Source organism: Thermobia domestica, chromosome 11, assembly GCF_964235325.1.
Source record: "Thermobia domestica chromosome 11, izTheDome1.hap1.1, whole genome shotgun sequence".
NCBI classification, from domain to species: Eukaryota; Metazoa; Arthropoda; class Insecta; order Zygentoma; family Lepismatidae; genus Thermobia; species Thermobia domestica.
The window spans coordinates 51,105,480-51,124,667 of NC_137464.1; the positions used below are offsets into that span (position 1 = coordinate 51,105,480).

At 34.6% G+C, this 19,188-nt stretch overlaps 1 long non-coding RNA gene across 1 annotated transcript in view; it reads left to right on the forward strand.

Annotated features, from left to right (window-relative positions):
* The first annotated feature begins 2,889 nt into the window (after nucleotides 1-2,889).
* The window catches only part of LOC145664070 (uncharacterized), a 321,106-nt gene continuing 304,807 nt past the window's right edge, over nucleotides 2,890-19,188 (forward strand). The window contains exon 1 of the long non-coding RNA XR_014127322.1: nucleotides 2,890-4,196. This is a non-coding gene — a long non-coding RNA (uncharacterized LOC145664070). The remainder of the gene's footprint in view (nucleotides 4,197-19,188) is intronic.

The window sequence follows — 19,188 nt, forward strand, 5'->3', positions numbered from 1 at the left end:
CTAAGCGATGGCTTAGTAGTAAAGCTTTCACCTTCTGATGTATGGGGCCCGTGGTTCGATCCCACCTAGCGCCATGTGGAATTTGTGGTGGACTTTCAACATTCAGATTATCATCATCACTCTTTTCCCAAAAGTTCAGAATTGTGGTATGTAAAACTTATGGATACAATACGATATAGCAATGTTTCTCAAAGTGTGGGTTGCGGGCTGTTTCTTTGGTGGATCGCGAGAAGTTTTTCCTCTTAATTGTGAAAATTTTATTTTAACGCAGAAACATATGTTGTAAAGTAAGTACCATTCAGAAAATGAAAATTGAAAGCGTTTGTTAATGAGGTGAAGAGTAAGTGCTTACTCAAAGCCCTGCCCTGATGTACAATAAGTAGAGATGCTGCCTTAGTATGGAAAGAAAATGGCTGAGTCAAAATCTATCATGGTGTAAGGCATTGCGTTGAGAATAGTGTTCGTTCAGTGTTATCTTCATATTTAAAAAAAAAAAAAAATAGAAATATGATTTACAAAATTTAATTGGTTTGAAATACCACCATTTCGTAGAATGGCAATATGTATTTGAATAAAAGTAGGTGGGCCACAAAGTACTTTTTAGTATTTAATATGGGTCGCGGTAACAACAAGTTTGAGAACCACTACAATATAGCATTCCATCATGTTGTAGTAAGAATTTTAAAATTATGCTTACAATTTAAATAGTGCACTGTATATTATTATTATTATTATTATTATTATTATTATTATTATTATTATTATTATTATTATTACTATTAATAGTAGTAGTAGTAGTAGTAGTAGCGGTAGTTGTAATAGTAGTAGTAGCAGTAGTAATAGTAATAGTAGTAGTAGTAGTAATAGTAGTGGTAGTAGTAGTAGTAGTAGTAGTAAAGTTGCGTCTTAACCACGCAAAAACCAATAATGTGGAGACTGAGAGAGGAGTCAGAAAAGGATGTACTATGTCACCCTAATTTTTCAATGTTTAATGACTGAAGCTGTTATGAAAGTCACAGATTTCAAGATTGGAGGATACATTATTAACAAGGCGACGTATGCAGATGATACGGTTACTAGCCTATAAGAACACCGAGAAAAATCTGTTATCCGGACAGCAGTATATTATGCAAATATAAGGCATCCATACATTTACTATAGAAATCTGGGCGGAACATACGTTATCCATATGCTATGTACGTACTGTACTGTCATGGATAACGTACTGTCATGGATACTTTTCATGCTTAGATGTTACATCATGTCGCTGTAGGATGTCTGACATCTAACATTTTTCCGTATTTTAGACACACATATACGTATGTTATATACGTCCATGTGTATGTGAGATCCTGACCGCCTATACATAGATTTGTCTTCCGTAATGAAACATACCTTTTCAGATATATGTATGCTGCAGGATGTTATATAGGGTTGTACATTAAGTCCAAAAATTACTGGACTTACGCATGGAAAGTACGTATTTTCGTACGCCACATACCATTTTTTTTTTCAGTGTTAGAGAGAGGATTACGGGAAATGATAAAAAGAATAGTTGACACTGTGAAACAATATTGTAAAGAAATCAATATTGAAAAGTCGAAAGGAATGAAGATATCCATGGAAATACGTCCTTGCGGATCAGAGTTGGACAGAGAGAACTTCAAAAGGCTAATGATGTAAATATCTGTAATTCTTTTGAGAAGTGAAGCTTATTGCATCCAAGAGATGTGGTCAAGAATTGGCGTAGCCAAAGAGTCATTGAACAAGAAAAACAACTTCGGGCTTAACACTGTCCTAAGGAAGAAACTGGTCAAGTATTATATAGAGAGAGAATATTGGAATATTGGATTCGGAAACTTGGATATTAGGAAATTTGAAAAAAAAAAAAAATAGACGACTTGGAAATGTGGTGTTGGAGTAAGATCGAAAAGATAAAATGGACGAAGAAACTGGCAAGTCAAGATATTTATAAGGAGAGAAGAGGACGCTTATAGCCAAGTATGCTTCGTAATAGTTCTAATTGTACTGGACACATCTTGCGAAGAAATTGTCTTCTTCGTAATATCATAGAGGGAGAGATAGTAAGAAAGTGAGGAGCAAGAAGAACACAAATGTTCGATTATTTGAAAAATAGAAGTAGATGTTTGGAGTCGAAAGAGGAAGCTGAAAATCGAGAAATGTGAAAGAAACATTTTTAGACGCAAAGTTAAGGTACAAGACAGCTCTCTCCTATTAATTCCAGGACTTGCAACAGGGAGAATACTTAATAATAATAATAATAATAATAATAATAATAATAATAATAATAATAATAATAATAATAATAATAATAATAATACCAACATTAAGCAATACGCTAAATTCAAAGAGAAGCTTGACTAGATACTGTTCTTCAATAGCCATGCAGAAAAATTCTATACCTTATTGGAGAAATACATACGATCTATTTCTTTCGGATACATTAAAGTAGATTACGTTACAGTAATTCTCAAGCGAATAGTTAATCTGATTTGAAATCCAGTAAGTCCGTATATAAAGCAAAATATGATCAAAAACCTATGAATATTCACGCTAATCATTCGTAGTGGGTTAAACATCATGGTATGAAGATTCGTTTTAAATGTGCGTTTATGTTTACATATGTGTGTGCGTGTATATATGTATATATATGTATGTGTATTTCAGTGTGTGCAATCTTCACTGTCTACTGCGCTACTGTGCATAAATGCTTTGAGGACGCTGCTACTGCCGTATGGATATATTCTCTTTTTTTTCTCCTTGGTTAGGGAAACGAAAAAAAAAAGAAATGCGAATAGTTCGTGCGCGTTCGTTATCTTTCGGTTGAATTCGGGTTACTGGTGGAAACTGCATCGCGCGTGGAAAGCCTGTGATGCTCCTGCCTTGTGCGAGCAGTTCAGTCGGTAGTTTATCGCGGTTCGTGCAGTGGTAAAGCGAAGAAACTGTGCGCGCTGTTCGCGTAACGCCGATTTTCGCGGCAAAGCAATTTTAACCAAACACGGCGACATTTTTCTGCGCTTCTCCACAGCAGACGGTGTTTCTCGTCGTGAAAATGATTTGAAAAATAATAATAAAATAAAATAAAGATAATATTCTGTACATTTCTCCCAGTTACATTTACATAATAACGATACATTTGCGGTGACAATCCTTCCTTTACATTTATTTCTTTTCTTTTTTTCCCCTTAATTTTAAATACGAACGTCCATCTGTATTTTTCACACAACTCTCGTCCCAAGAATAAATTTGATCTTGATGAAATGTGAACCTGTAATCCATTAAAAGAAGAGGAAGAAGAAAGCCGTAATAATTTATGTGAATTTGTCTGTTATATGAGGAAGAAAAGTAAAAAAAATGTGATGTGATATTTGTTGTGTTGTGACATGTGAAGTTTGTGTATTGTATGTTGAAATTTTAGAGAAAAAATTTTAAACCGAAGGTTTTTTTGGCTTGTGATTTCAAGAAAGGAGATCATGCATTTTTTTACGCTCAGTAACGTTCAAGCAGAAATAAACACATACAGAAATTGATTATATTTATTTAAATTCTTAAAAAATACAGCTATACGAATAAAACTGTTATAAAGATAGGATAATTATCAAATAAACGCGATTCACATTATGTGATAAACATTCCTGAGAAAAAAGTATTTATTTTTAAATTTTACGATAAAAATCACTTGACTTAAAAGTTTTTTTTTTTTTTTTAAAAAAAGTGTTGAGTACTACAGGATTACGATAAACAAGATTTACTATTCATTTTGCTATCACGTAAAACAAACTTAGTGTTTCCGTCGTGCTGTTGTTTCCTTTTGTTTCAATGTTTTCTAATACTTGTTTTAGTCAGTGTTTTCGAAATAGTATGAGTGTTTTCATGTGTTTCACGAGTACAATACCAACAAAAAGAAGTGTTGGAATTCGTTACATTATCGTTTTACAGTGACGTATTTGTCGTTACAATTTCTTACTATCTCCGGATTTCTAAACTTGGAGTTCGTAATAATAACAAAAGTGTGATGATAATGATTCCGTGCACTGTTATCAGTGTTGTACCAACCTTCAAATCTGCTTTTACAAGAAGAAGGTATCTCACAGGATTCATTACTTTAGTGGTAATATTCAACTGTTGTCTTCAAGTTCGTTTGACAAGTGCAAAAATTTTGGACGAAGAAACAGGTACGTCACCTATATAATCTTATTGTCAAAAGTCCCTTCAATCTGTATAGTAAATACACTGAGAAATTATGTTTGATATTATTTACAACATACTATAATACTTCCACGTACAATTACATTGACGTAGCGCTACATTATGTCAAATCACCACTTGCATGAGTGTTTTTTTACTGTTTCGGTTTGAGAAAGCAAATCATTTGTTAGATCGCTTTTCTTTTATGTTTCATGACGTGTGTGTGTGTGTGTGTGTGTGTACACGATCACGCTAAAGTAACCTTGAATAAAAATCACGGCTGAATCTTTGCAAAATTTCGAACCTGTTCCGGAAGGAAATAATAAATACGTTAGCACACAGTATAAATTTATCAATTTCCCTCCTCATGAAAGCCCAGACTGAGACTCTAAACTATGTTAACGGATACTGTAATACCTTACCTTAGAATCGTGTGTTACTGAGTTTGTTACCGAGTAGGACTCATGCCATCGTTGAAGAAGAGTTGTTACAAAGCATTGTATAAGTGAAACTAAGCAAATAATTTTGTACAGTATATCCAATTCTTTTATCTATGCAACATGATTAATGAAATCATATTGTGTTACCTAATACCTGTTGGAGTTACTTATTTACATATGATTAATTTTATTGCCTTCAATCCGTAAAGAAGTCGCTCACGGTTTAGGTGACTTAAAATCTTCTTTATCTATAAACTCCAGAAAACGTAATGACTCGATTTTGTTCCTGGGTACGAATTATTATAATTACTTTTCGGTTTCTTGTTTGATTATTTTGTGTTCTAGTCTATATGAGCCAGAAACTACAGTTAATAGGAAAACCTAAACTACAGGAATCGAATCCGGGCTGTCTTCTATATGAAACATGTAAATACTAACTACCACCTACTTCCGCGTATTCGTGTTACATTCTCTGAAACATATACAGGATCTGGTTCATCACCATCCAAAGCTACAGAGCAGTAAACATGTTTGCCCATCACGGTAGTACATGGGATGTAGATTTCGAAGTAGTCAAAATGGAAAAGTCAGTTGTGTTTAAGGCTGCATATAATGCATTGTAAGAATGTTCCAATAAATTCATTTTGGTTTGACAATATTCTGAATAAAGAAAAACAAACAACAATATCAAAATTGATCTTATTGCTCGAGCTATTGCTTATTTTGCAAAAATGTATATAGGACATACGTAACATTACGATAGTTGTAACAAAAATTGTAGGTGACCTATATCATGCATTCTTTATTTCATCATATTTTGAAAATCTTTATTCTGCTACAAAATTAAAACTGAGTTACAGTGTGCCTTGCTTTCTCGTTGTGTAGGGATTGCAAAACGATATAATAAAGTGTCCAGCAAAAACTCTAATTTTCTGACGGTTAGTTCTAATTTTAATTTTCTAAAGGTTATTAAGGGTAAAAGTTTTGGTGTGTGTGGTCTCCAGATCAAATTCCAGTAGGAGACATATAACGTTTAATACTGACCCCACGTAAGGACATTCGAAAAATACTTAAAATATTATAAAATTATTCCAGGTTTAGAGAGACTGAAGCAGGTCGAAAGTTGGAAAGCGGTTTCCTAACTATGCACCATACAGCTAAACTTCCGCCTTATTTCCAGCCTAAATAGATTGTGACATCAAGTTTTTTTCATTTACTTTGTAGATTATAAATGTTCTTGCTTCTGAAAACACATTAAACATAACTTTAAATTAACAAGAAATAGTAAAATTTAAAGAAAAAGCAAAATTATTAACCATAACGCACGAGAGCAGTATTATATAATAATTATCTGCCTCTTCCTTTTGTTTAGTCAAAGTAAACTAGTTTGTATGTGCGTGTGAGTGTTAAGCGGCTATACGTAAACCTTGGTCTCAGAGTCCACCAAACAAAGAAAATAGTTTTAGAAAAGAAGAATATAATGAAGTAAATGAAATTTTTTACTTTAAAATTAAACATTACAAACATTGTAACATTAAATATCCGAAGATTAGCACCTGCTAGGTTAACCACCTTACTGATTGGTCACTGGTTCGTTTTGGGCGTATATGTGTGGAAGTAAATCGGCGATTTGGTACTTTTTTTTTCTGAGGAGCCAACTAAGTTACAATTTAAACATGGCTCTTGATTTCATGTTAAACATTATTATTATTATTATTATTATTATTATTATTATTATTATTATTATTATTATTATTATTATTATTATTATTATTATTATTATTATTATTATTATTATTATTAAGCATCTGACCGTTTAGTACGGTGGAATGTTTACACGGACAAAAATCCGTTATCCGGACAGTGGTATATTGTACAATCATTCGGAATTCTTATGTTTACTATGGAAATATCTGCGGAGCATACGTTATTCATATGCTACATATCCACTGCCCTTTTTCCGCTTAGAGGTTACATTTATGCCACTGCAGTATGTCTGCACATCTAAAAGTTTTCCATATATTGCATGCGTATACGCATGTTACACGCGTTAGCTATATGTTGTATACGTCCATCTATATGTGAGTACCTGACCTGCTATATACAGTGCTTTCTTTCGTACGAGAAGTACGCTTATCCGGGAAGTATGTATAAAACATACCTCTTAAGTTTGCTTTGCTGCAGGATGTTAGTCTTACGTTAACTCCAAAAACTATAGAACTTACGCATGTAACCTATGCTTTTACATAAGTTACCTACGTTTATTCTCAGTGTATATATCTAATGTAAAAGAGCCGAAAGCGACGAATTTGATATAGCATATTTTGAACATAATTCACATTTTCTTTACAATTATTTCTTAATATTTTCGTTATACATTTTATTTGACTTCTTTAAATAATTAAATCATAGAGGCAATATGTATCATATATAATCTACCGAACTTATCCGATCTTAATTAAACTTGGTAAGGAAACAGACCTTGGCTAGGTAAGAACACATGCGAAACAGTTTTCCGTGCAGACATTTGATTACCGAGTAATTGTCTATCATTGCTGCGGTGTCAACTTAGTTAGTCAAATTTTGGCAATAAGTAAAATAAAATAAAATAAATAAATAATTGTTCTTTTGAAAAAAATAGTGGAAAATATAGAGGAGAAAGCTTTAAACATTAAATAAATGCAATGTATTGGTATAACTACAACAACAACAACAACAAAAAATGATAAAATCAATGAAAAACTTATTTTGTCGCGAACAAGAAACGCAGTTGTCGTAATTTCTTCCGACTTTATCGATACTTTACAATTTTTTGACAAAATTTGAGATACTGGGCATTTAAAAGATTCATTACACTTGCTGAAATTGGTTTCGTGCTTGCATGACGTGAACTTCGCTCTGGCTCTGCAGTTGCCCAATTCAGCACAACAGATACTTTATTTTTTTAATGGTAGGAAAAGATATCAGAGAATAAATACGTTTTTTAAAAAAAGAATTAAACTCAGATGCTGTCTTGATTCCTTTTCTTGACATCCAACTTTAAAAAAAAAATCAAAACTTTTTCCTTTCTTTTTATTTCGCAGACAATCTAGATCGTGCGAACATCACTGACATTGAGAGAAAAAAAGATCTCCCTTATTGTGTCGTACACGCGCACGGTTGTCACCCAAACAGGAAACTAAACAGGTTCGAATAGTTCTTGTCCATTTTTTCTTTTCCCTTTTCCCAACAAACAAAAGTAAAATTAATATTCGATACATTACAAGCTACTAGTCCAGCGGAAGTTGAGAATGGTATTTCATTCATCACTAATGGGACATTTTGCCCGAGGGATCCATAGCCCGTTGTAGACTGATTCTATATCCTCCATTATATACACGTATATAAGTTTTGTTTTGGTATATTGATTACTTATATAGCTTTCCCGGTAGCACTATATGGAGAGTTTCAATTAACTATATTACTCGTATGTCTACAAAAGTGTGTGAATCTGAAAGTAAAATGAAAGTAAAATGCATATTTTCGGTATCTTTCTAGCATATTCCTTTGTTAAAGAATTCTCATTTCCTTTAGTACAATATCCTCATCATAGTTGATATTCCATAGATTTCCATTATTATGAGATTTGCATAGAAACTGATTTCTTCTATTATGAGAAACCAGCAACGATTACCCACTTCGCTGGGTTAAAATAAAAATTTTAAACGCAAAACTCCTTTTCTCATGTGTTTGATATTCGTGACATGTGCTGTTTTCGTTTTAAACGGATTTAAACGGCATCGGAAGAATCACTGTTCATCTCAGTGACCTCGAAAACTATGGATTTGATGCTAATATCGGTCATTTCCAATCATTTTTATATCTGTCTCCTCCTCCTCTTTCTCCCCAAGTTGCGGGGCTGAATTTGGATTTAAACGGTATCGGCTCACTCATCTCAGCGATCCCAAAAACTATGAATTTGGCAGTAATATCGGACATTTTTTATCATTTTTATATACCTTCCTCTCTCCCTCCCCTAAGTTGCATTGTCAAAGTGATATGATATCATACCACTTCTGCGCATATTTTTTACTTTGATTGTTTATTTGTGCGTTTTTCTGATATAAAAAATCATAACATGTTTACATATACATTTTAAGCTTTAAATTAATTTGTATAAAACAATTTGAGCCTTACGAAATCAAAATTGAGAACACATTTATCCTGATTTGAAAATAACTTATGAAAACATATATACTCCATTTTGTTAGATAAATTACTATTTTTCAGCAACACCATAATCCCCTTGATATAGAACTACTTCTGTGGCTTCTGGTAAAAGAAATTTTGATACTTAGGTATCTAGAAGCCTCTTTTGAAATTAACTTGATACCATTCAGGGAGTTCCTGCAGAGACCTAAACAAATGATAATCTGACATACCAGGCTATACGATAAATGAATTAAACTTCCCAGACGAGTTCTCTCGATTGCTCTGGTCATCAAGAATATATGCAGTCTAGCGTTGTTAGCGTATGGTATATGATACCCTTTCTGTTGACCAGATCTGGTCGTTTCGTTTAAATTGTGAGGTGTACTCGCGGTCGACAGCGCAAGTCCGAGTTCTGCCGGGCAACAACAGCTTTTGATACACGATGCTCTTCCAATTCAACCAAACGCACATACATTTTTTGGGCATCAGTGTGGGTTTTTCCACAGCCGCTGGAGTTTCCCCTCACTTCGAACACGATCTGCTTTCGCACATTGTTGTAGTACGATATTCACTCTTCATCACTCATGATGGGCACTTCAGAAATGGCTCAAGTTCGGTACGTTTCTGTAGAGATTTACAAACAGACATTCGATCGAGTAAGTGTTTTTGAATCATACCATGTAGCACCTAAACGTCGATTTTCTTTTTGTAGCCAGTTCAATACTTGTAAATCAAGTGTAGTACTATTTAAGCCCGAAAAGCATGCAACCCACCATACAACAATATTGTGCTCGTTCGTGTACTATGTAGGATACCATAATAAACCACTAGTACCATCTATAATTCATTTCTTCTATTTATTTCTGAAAGAAACGCTGTAGCCAGTTTCTACAAATGGTTTCCTTTGGTGATGAATGTATAGGTTATAGGCGATATCATGACTGATTACATGACGGTCTTGTTCGACTTCTGCCAATATATATCACCCACTTCTGCTGTGATTGGCTCACGCGAGGAGCAACTTGGACATCCAATTTTACAGAACGAAAACAATCTTTTGGCTCTTGGTTTTGATAACGTATCTTCCCCAGAACTGGTCAACAGAAGGGGTATCGTATACTACGCTGACAACGCTAGACTGCATACATTCTTGATGACCCGTCAGAAATCGAGAGAACTTGGCTCGAAGGTTTCAATTGATACGTCGTATTGCCCGGACCTGCAGTGTCAGATTATCATTTGTTTTGGTCTCTGCAAACAAGTAAGAAGTACAAACTTCTTCCTTGGCCTGCACAGCCTTTGCACCTTTATCGAAATAAAATTATAAAATGTAGCGCAATTTTGTGGAAAGTTCTCTTAAGTTCACTTAATGACATAAAACTAAATAAATAGATAAACACGCATTACATATTGAATAATATATAACATATATTTAACCATTGCCTGATGCGTTGCAATACATTTTTCCAATAAAACTATGCTTCTATGCTGTACTACCTGATTGTTAAAATCGTTTGGTTAATTTGATAGAAGTTTAATATCCCTTTCAGTACCAAGGCTATACGAGATGTGGGCCTAAAGTTTATGGTGTAATCTGTTGCATTTAAACGTTCCAAGGCTTTCTCATCAGGAATCGAACCTGGGATCACGTGCACAAAAGGCGAGCACGTTAGCCATTATAGTAGCTGGGAGAGCTGTTTCAAAACACATTAAAATATTTATTTGTACAGATCACAAATGAGCCCGTATATATATATATATATATATATATATATATATATATATATATATATATATATATATATATATATATATATATATATATAATGTAAATAAGTACAGTTTAAGTAACATTATTTCTTGGTAAATATGACATTCATTTTGTTCGAAATATTAACATTTTGATCGCTTGTAGCGTATTAAAATAACAATAGTTTATAACAAAACTATGGTCTATCTCTCTATAGTTTATTATCTAATCACTGTATTCTGAACTATGGTGGCAGGAAAGTGATGGAGAGGGCGAAGGAGGCTACAATTAATGGACGGTATAAAAATACAAAGATCATAAGTGAAGCCGAAGAGGTCATAGAAAGACCGCGGAGCATGAAAGCTTCTCAGTTGCGGCAAGTGACCTGCCAATAAGGGCAGAATACCCATGATGATGATGTATTCCGAATTATGTTATAATGGCAATGTATTTGCCAGCAAATCATTATAATTTTATTGAAATAATTTTACTGTGTGATAAAAAAAAATGACAAGTAACTGCAAAATCTGTTTGATTAAGATTAGCTAGGAAACACTTTTATTGTGTAAAAATTAGGACTATTACTTCCGTACTTAATCTGCGACAAGAAAAAAATCAAATAACTTCCGACAAAAGCCAACGGTTAGTCGAACTGGACTAGCGTTCCCACGGAATCACCTAAGTCCAGCGATGCACAGAATCTGGTTATTTCTTTGGCAAATACCCCGTTGGGGAAGCTCAGATGTTGGGAGAACGTTGTTTATCCAGCGAATAATTGGGAATAAGACAGTGGACTCCGTTAAAATAAACGGCAAGTATGGTGGTAGGACAAGCAAAGCGCTCTAACAACATATCTTCAGCTTCAGTGTCGTCGTAAGTCCGGAGAATTTAGCTTATTACGGCATTATGAAGCGATTCTATATGACAAACAAAGAAATTGTAAATAATCCTGATTTAACCTAAATTAGACGTGCTACTGACGTAAAAACTAGATTCATTTTTCATTATAATTTTGGAACTTCCATAGTACATTAGATTAAGTGATACAAACTCTTGGAGGCTCACTAGTCTATTACTTAGTGCCCGCGCCGAAGAAATAAGAATTTTCCACAGCTTTCTGTGCACTTGTCAACAGATTCATGTTGCTGGTAATAAAGTGTTTGAGATACAAAGTAGATTAGTGTTTCTGACCAGCGTGAGCACATAGTATTGGTTCTGTTCAGTAATAGACAACGAAATCAAACACAACCTATTTTACCCAATGAATAAGGAGGCAATACTTATTACTGTAAATATGACTGGGATGTGGCAGTACAGGGAGGAAGATAAACTGAAATATGGTTTAGTGCTGTAACTAGAGAAAAGAAAGTATCTTAGAAGATCTGTTTCTCGCTCGTTTTAACCTCTGGTTCTGATACTGATACTATCAATGTCATTTTGATAGAATAGGGTGTTCTTTTATTTGCATCCCCTAGTATTTGCTAAGGTTAGGGGACGCAAAGGGAAGCACCGTCAGTCAACATAATCTACTTTCGCGGAAAGCAAGAGCAGGGCTTTTGGTCACGGGCTGGCGTCTTTCTTCGCTGTTCTAACGCACTATCCGATCAGATTACAATGTTCATTATCTGGCTTAAAATGTAGTCATTGGTCAATTCTAGTTGGTTATTGTATTTGTATATATGAAACTTTAAATGCATGAATGTCAATTTTCCTACTAAAGTGTTAATTATAATTGTCATTATTATTAGTATTATTTTCGTTTTGAAAATGTTTATATTTACTTTGGAACAATCCCAGGATTAAAAGTCTCGTAAAGGATAAAAAATTGATTTCTAAATTTGATCACATGACACATTATAAGATCCAAATAATTCAGTATTTTAATTGAAGTCCCAGATTTGAGGAAATAATTCTATCAAAACACTTCACACACACTCACATACACACACACACACACACACACACACACACACATACATATATATATATATACATATATAATTTTGATAATAAGTATTCAAGAAAAGGTATATAATGTCAAAAAATTATTGACACTGTAACGTTATTTATCATTTTATCCCATTGTAAAGTATGACCAAATTTCATTAAATGCGATTTTATTCTCTGTAAATGTAAAGCTTATAAGAAGACAGATCTCTCTCTCCTGCTTGTAGTAGTGTACAAAATGTATGACAAGAATATATATATCTCCGATATATATATATATCTATATATATAAAAGAGAACGCACAAATCCTTTGTGAACTCATCACGCTAATACGGCTGAACCAATTTCTTTCATTTTTGGGGGGTTATTAGGATTTGGACCCTAGATGGTTTTTATCATATCACTTTAATTTTTAATTACCAGTGTCTTGAGATAATTGACCATTCAAGTGTCCATACGTACAAATCCTTTGTTATTAGTTCATCATAGGTAAAAATAAACGTATTTATATGCAACCCGCATGACCATGTGACTCGGCGGGTTAACATAAATGACAGGCGCTATAATTTTAACATTTACTGCAATTTGAAAGCGAAAAAGTAAAAATTATCTAAGTAACAAAGTTTATTGCGTTTCGGGGTGACCGCAGCGAAGCGGGGTGAACGCTGCTAGTATATATATCTATATATTTATATATAGATAGATAGATAGATAGATAGATAGATAGATATTGCCGATATATTTCTGCCTTGTGGTGTGGCATTCTATAACGCGATCCTTGTCCCTTGAGCAGTTCACATCCATTTTTCCTCATCTCGGCAAGAGCGTTGCTACTTACTGGTAAACGGGAAAACTCAAGCCTGGGAAAATAAAACAGAATCTCAAATTGATTCTCTGGTAGTATCATCGTAGAAATCTTGTGCAGAGTGTCGAGATAAGTAGTACAAACTTTTGGGTTCGAATCTTTGTTGTTAATTGCGCTATTAGAAGTGTAGAAGTCATGCTTGTGAGTCAAGATGATCAAGAAGGCACTGCGGCGGGCTGATATGAACTGAAGTAGATTCAGTTGATTATACTCTACAAAAGTAAAGAAAAGACTGAATTTCGTCTTTTTAAATTATATATAGAGTTAACACATATTAAGTAAATAATAATAAAATTTGAGCTAAGAAACTGAATATTTACAAAAACAACTATTAATTATAAGCAACAAAGGTTGCTCCACTCACAACATGTCGAGGTGGCTTAAGGTTAAAATTCTTTTGACGTTGACATGTTAAAAAATAATCTGCTGCACAACGTTCCTGCCAACTTTACCTCACAGGTTTCTCCATATATACCCATTTACATGGAGTGGTGAGACCTTGGGGTATTGTGGAACCAGAGTAGTAAGGGAAGCAAAGAAATGAATCTCAACCTTACAGAGGATTGAACCAGGTCCCATTTGGTTTTTGGTAGAGGTCTCACTTAATATGTTACTGGGACCGCGGTGGCTCACTGGTAGGATGCTCACCTTAGATGCTGGTTTCATGCATGAATTTTGTAGTGATCAAAGTGTGCGTGGGTTTTCCCGTTCCCTCCCACTTCCTTCATTCCATCACAATCATTATCTCATTGTTATCGTTTGTCTTAGCTTCAGTGCATAATCGTAGGACTAAGGGTTTTCAAACTTAAGAAAAAAAAAAAAAAAAAGAATACTGTTCACAAGATATTATTAAAACCATTGGAGCCATTTGGGTAGATTTGTAATTTATTGTTTGGGTAGATTTGATTGCATGATTTGTAACTTATCGTTCCGTTCATCACCGAGGTTACATGAGACGCGGTGGAATCTGAATCCCATGAGCTCCCACACCAAATAAAACTCGGGACTTCAAGTCAAAGACGCGTATGTTAACCATACAGCCATCGGGGAGCTAAAAATTAATTCAAATCCATTTTTTATGTTTATTTCTGAAAGGAACTTTGGAAATAAATTTGAAAAATGTGTTATAAATACATATCAATTAGCATCTTTATTAGATGATATTATTGGTGCATTATGGATTCATAGCGAGAACGGTAACGTGGGAACCTAGCGCAAACCTCTGAGAAGATTGACTTTTATTAAATTCTTTATCATTACATTTATTATTGATATTATTTATACATATGGTTCCGGGTTCGATTTTTTGTTTTATAGTTAATAGAGAAAATCAAAATTAATGATAACGAAACAATAAACTGTTAACCTTTCTTAGTAGTGATTCTATCCCGTGCTCTCTTGATGGTGCGCCCATTACAGTGCTCTCTTGTAACCCAGTGGCTACCGACCGTGTTTTCCGTGCGCGTGAATTCAGATTTGATTTCTAATATAAAAGTTTAGGTGTTTTCATCAGTATCCTATGCTTTTCTTAGAGTTCAATTTAGCATATCATAATTATGTTTAAGGGCTAACGAAGACGATAATGGTCGAAATGGTGGAGTAAAAAGAGTGGAAAGAAAAGGGACAATTCCGAGAAAACCAAGGAGTTTGTAAACTACAGAATCACAGAATCTACTTAGCGAGAGCTGAGATCGAACTAGGATCCCCACGCACCAGAGGCAGTTTCTATAGTATCCTCAAGTAATTATGAAACAACTTCAAGTATAGAAAAATCAAAAGCAATAGTGACTGCTTTTATGTTTGCTAACCACACCACATCCATAGCTTTTTTATGCATAGTAACAATAGGGAATTAATTTCTTAGTATGGCTTTACACACCAATCTTATCCTCAGAGTACGTACAATTCTCTTGAGCTATCTGCTTTTTAATGCATGATAGCGATAGATTAGTTTCGGTATGGTGGGTACAAAGACACGTTTTTTTTTTTTTTTTTTTTTTAAATGAACATATGAACATTTGAGGGCAAAACTATGTCATTTCGTCGTATTCTACCAATTTTTCACTGTGAATTAAATCTAGTTTTGCACACTTTTGCGTTTAGTCAAATAGTTCATGCGCGAGCCTTTACTGCATGTGATCAGAGGATCACTTCTTGGAAACAGTAAAGATAATTTGTGTTGAATCAGCTTCGTGAACTAAGTAAGGAGAGGAGATAGCGAATTTCGGTACAGGAAGTCGGAAATAGTGGCGTTGAGACGAAATATATTAACTGTATATCAGCTAACATGCTTCATCTGGTCGAACATACCCTGTAACGGGCTTGATTCTATTATAATCATTGTTATTGGACTTATCATTATTATTATTATTATTATTATTATTATTATTATTATTATTATTATTATTATTATTATTATTATTATTATTATTATTATTATTATTATTATTATTAGATAAGAAAATTTAAGGAGAAAATCTGTACTGCTTTCTTTCCGGTACCGACACCACTGTACACATATGAGTGCTTGGAGACACGTTGTTCAATCTCTCTGGAGCAGCGAGGCTAATTTAAGAGAAGTGAACCTGCACCTTAACGTGGTATCCGAACCACAACAACTCCCACAGGTAATCAAACTCGTGTCTCTCTCGCACCAAAGATGTACTGTACGTTGTTCACGAGGACGCATTCAAAGTTCAACGTAATAAAAAAATATACAAGTGGGTATCAAAAAGTTCGTGCAATCACCTGGAAGAAATCCACTCTGGAGAGCTCTGATACCATGATGGTCCTTCTCTACGTAGTCACCGTGCGTAGCGACACATTTTTGCCAGCGGTTCTTTACTTTCCGTAAGTCCATTTTATAAAGGTCTGTAGTTCGGCTTTGAAACCCCAGTTCAACCTGAAGCTTCTCAATCATCATATCTTCAGTGATTTACCTGAAGAAAAAAATAATTGTTCTAACGTGACCAGAATTTGCATGTTTAACATGCAAAGACCTAATTATAAAATGCATGTCCGAGGGGCTGGGTAGTTCGTCACCTTCTAGGTGAAGGCACGAACTTTTTGATACCTTCTCGCATAGACGAGTATCCAAAATTTAACCAAGACGAACTATACGCATCCTTGACTCATTTGAGTCACGTTGAAAAGTATGATCATATATCACAAGTATCTCGATTTCATTGACTGCATCAGCCAATGCTGTAACAAGGTATTTGTGGGACCCCTAACGAGCGAGTTATTTTGAAGATGCTATCGCTGAAGCTTGATCTCTTTGCCAGAGGCGGTACCAATGAACCCTCTTCAATTGATTTATAGACGAGGAACTGCATAGTTTATACCGTTTACTAAACACTGGTAGGATCATCAAGTCTAAGAGGTTCAGGTGGGCAGGCCATTTAGCTAGAATGGAAGAAAGTAGGAATGCTTTCAAACTTTTTAACTAGAAAATACAATCGGAAAACTACCATTAGAGAGACCTAGGCGCAGATTGAGGACAACATTAAGATGGATATCGCAGAAATAGGAATACAAAGTAGAAATTGGATCCAATTGGCTAAGGACAAAAGTTAATGGAGAACTTTTGTGAACACTGCATTGTACCCCCAGGTTCCATAGGCTATAGAGTTAGTTTTGCCTTATCAGATTATCTTTACTAATCTGAACATTTGAGAAAGGCAAATTTAAACGATAGAACACCAAAAAATAAGTTTATTTAATTAAGTTTGCTACTAATCTGAAATATTAAAAGGTAAATACCTCCATGTACAAAACAAATATTTGAGTAATTTATGTATTCAGTAATTTGTAATGTGAGATTCAAACGCTGGATGCGGGGCATTTCATCAGGAAGCCTTGGTCTGTTGCACGGATTGCACCGTCGATTGTTAACGCTTCGTGTACCGCCCCCTCCAAGTAGGTTTAAACAAATACATCAGTAGAAACATTAAATTTTATTCTTATTACCTAACGATATGGAACAGTTACCATAAAATACACATAGAGTGTTGTTCTGTTGACAATATTGATGTACACTTGAAAGCCCCCTTTTTTGTTGCACAAACGCATATTGGCCCTTATTGACTTGTTTGTGCAAGCATCACAAAGGGCTTTCTTCTTCTGACCGGAAAAGAGAGAGAGAGACAAATTAGAGATGCTGGGTTCAATGTATAATCTCTTCCATTACCACTAGCAGACCGATTCAGCATTTTACTCTCAACAATTAGTTCAAGCCCTTTGTGAAACCGTGGAACATATCACTGATGGCCATTAGCGAAAGGGAATGGAGCATGTAGGTGTATCCTCCCTTTAAAGGCGGCAATCGATTAGTTCATTGAAATCGGAAGTTACCTGTCGAAGGTAGAGTAGCCAAGTAAAACACACATAAACAATCATTAATATCTAGTTGAATCATGGACTAAACGAGACACTGTGATACCTAATTATGGACTAAATAAATAGGCGGCACTCACATGTTGTGTGATTAGTAAACCTGTCCAAGTGCTTTAATAATTATGATTGTGCGTGCTTGGCTTTTTTTTTTCTGGTATACCTCCTCCGTGCGTATAACTATATAGGCGTGGCTGACGCAAAGGTGGGAGAGAAAAATCCTATAGATTTCTTGGCTTGTTAAAACATAATTCTGTGTTCCATTGCTAACTACAGTATACAAAAAACAGAAAGTAAACCAACTTATAGAATATACAGGGTGTTCCTAAAAACTTGAGAATCCTATACACCAGTACTGTAGCCAGAGACGTAATTAATAATCTTTACTTCCTTTGCATTTTTTTTTCATTTACATGTTAATGAAGAAAATTTCGGAAAGGCAAATAAAGTCCTGTGGTACTTTTAAACTTGGTACAGAATGACTACATTCTGCACACGAGACGAGATTTGGCCAGAAATAAGATTTTCTCGTCTCGTCTTGTAACGTCGCGATTCTCGAAGAATTCTTTTTCGACTCGTCTCGATTCTATAAGAAATCTTTGTTGACTCGTATCGATTTTCGAAGATTTCTTTCTCGACTCCTCTCGATTCTCGAAGTCTTTTTTCCCGACTCCTCTCGATTTTCGAACAGTTCTTTCTCGACTCGTCTCTATTTTTTTTAAAAAAAATCTTCTTTTACTCCTCTCGATTCTTAAAGAATTCTTTCTCGACTCCTCTTCATTCTCGAACAATTCTTTCTCTTCTCGTGTCGATTTCCGAAGAATTTTTTCTCTATTCGTCTCGATTCTCGAACAATTCTTTCTTGGCTCGTCTCGATTTTCAAAGAATTCTTCTTGTACTCCTTTCGATTCTCGAAGATTTCATTCTAGACTCCTCTCGTTTCTCAAAACAATTCTTTCTTCACTTGTCTCGATTGTCTAGCAATTCTATCTCGACTCGTCCCGATTTTCGAACAATTCTTTCTCGACTTCTCTCGATTCTCGAACAAATCTTTTTCGGGTTGTCTCAATTTTCGAAGAATTCTTTCTTTACTCCTCTCGATTCTCGAAGAATTCTTTCACAACTCCTCTCTTTCTCGGCTGGTCTCGATTCTCCACTGATCTCAATTCTCGAATTTTTCTAATCTTGTTTCGTAAATTTATGTACAAAATTTATGCCATGTCCTTTTCTAAATTTCATCATAATCCTTTCGCGTCACGAGAAGCTCACGAAGGGCGTGATATAACAACATTTAAATCATTTTTTTTTTCACTGGAGTACATTGTGTAATCTCTTGTGTATCTTTAAACGTTGATGAATGCTCTTCACTGTGCTTGTAAAATAATTTTATCAG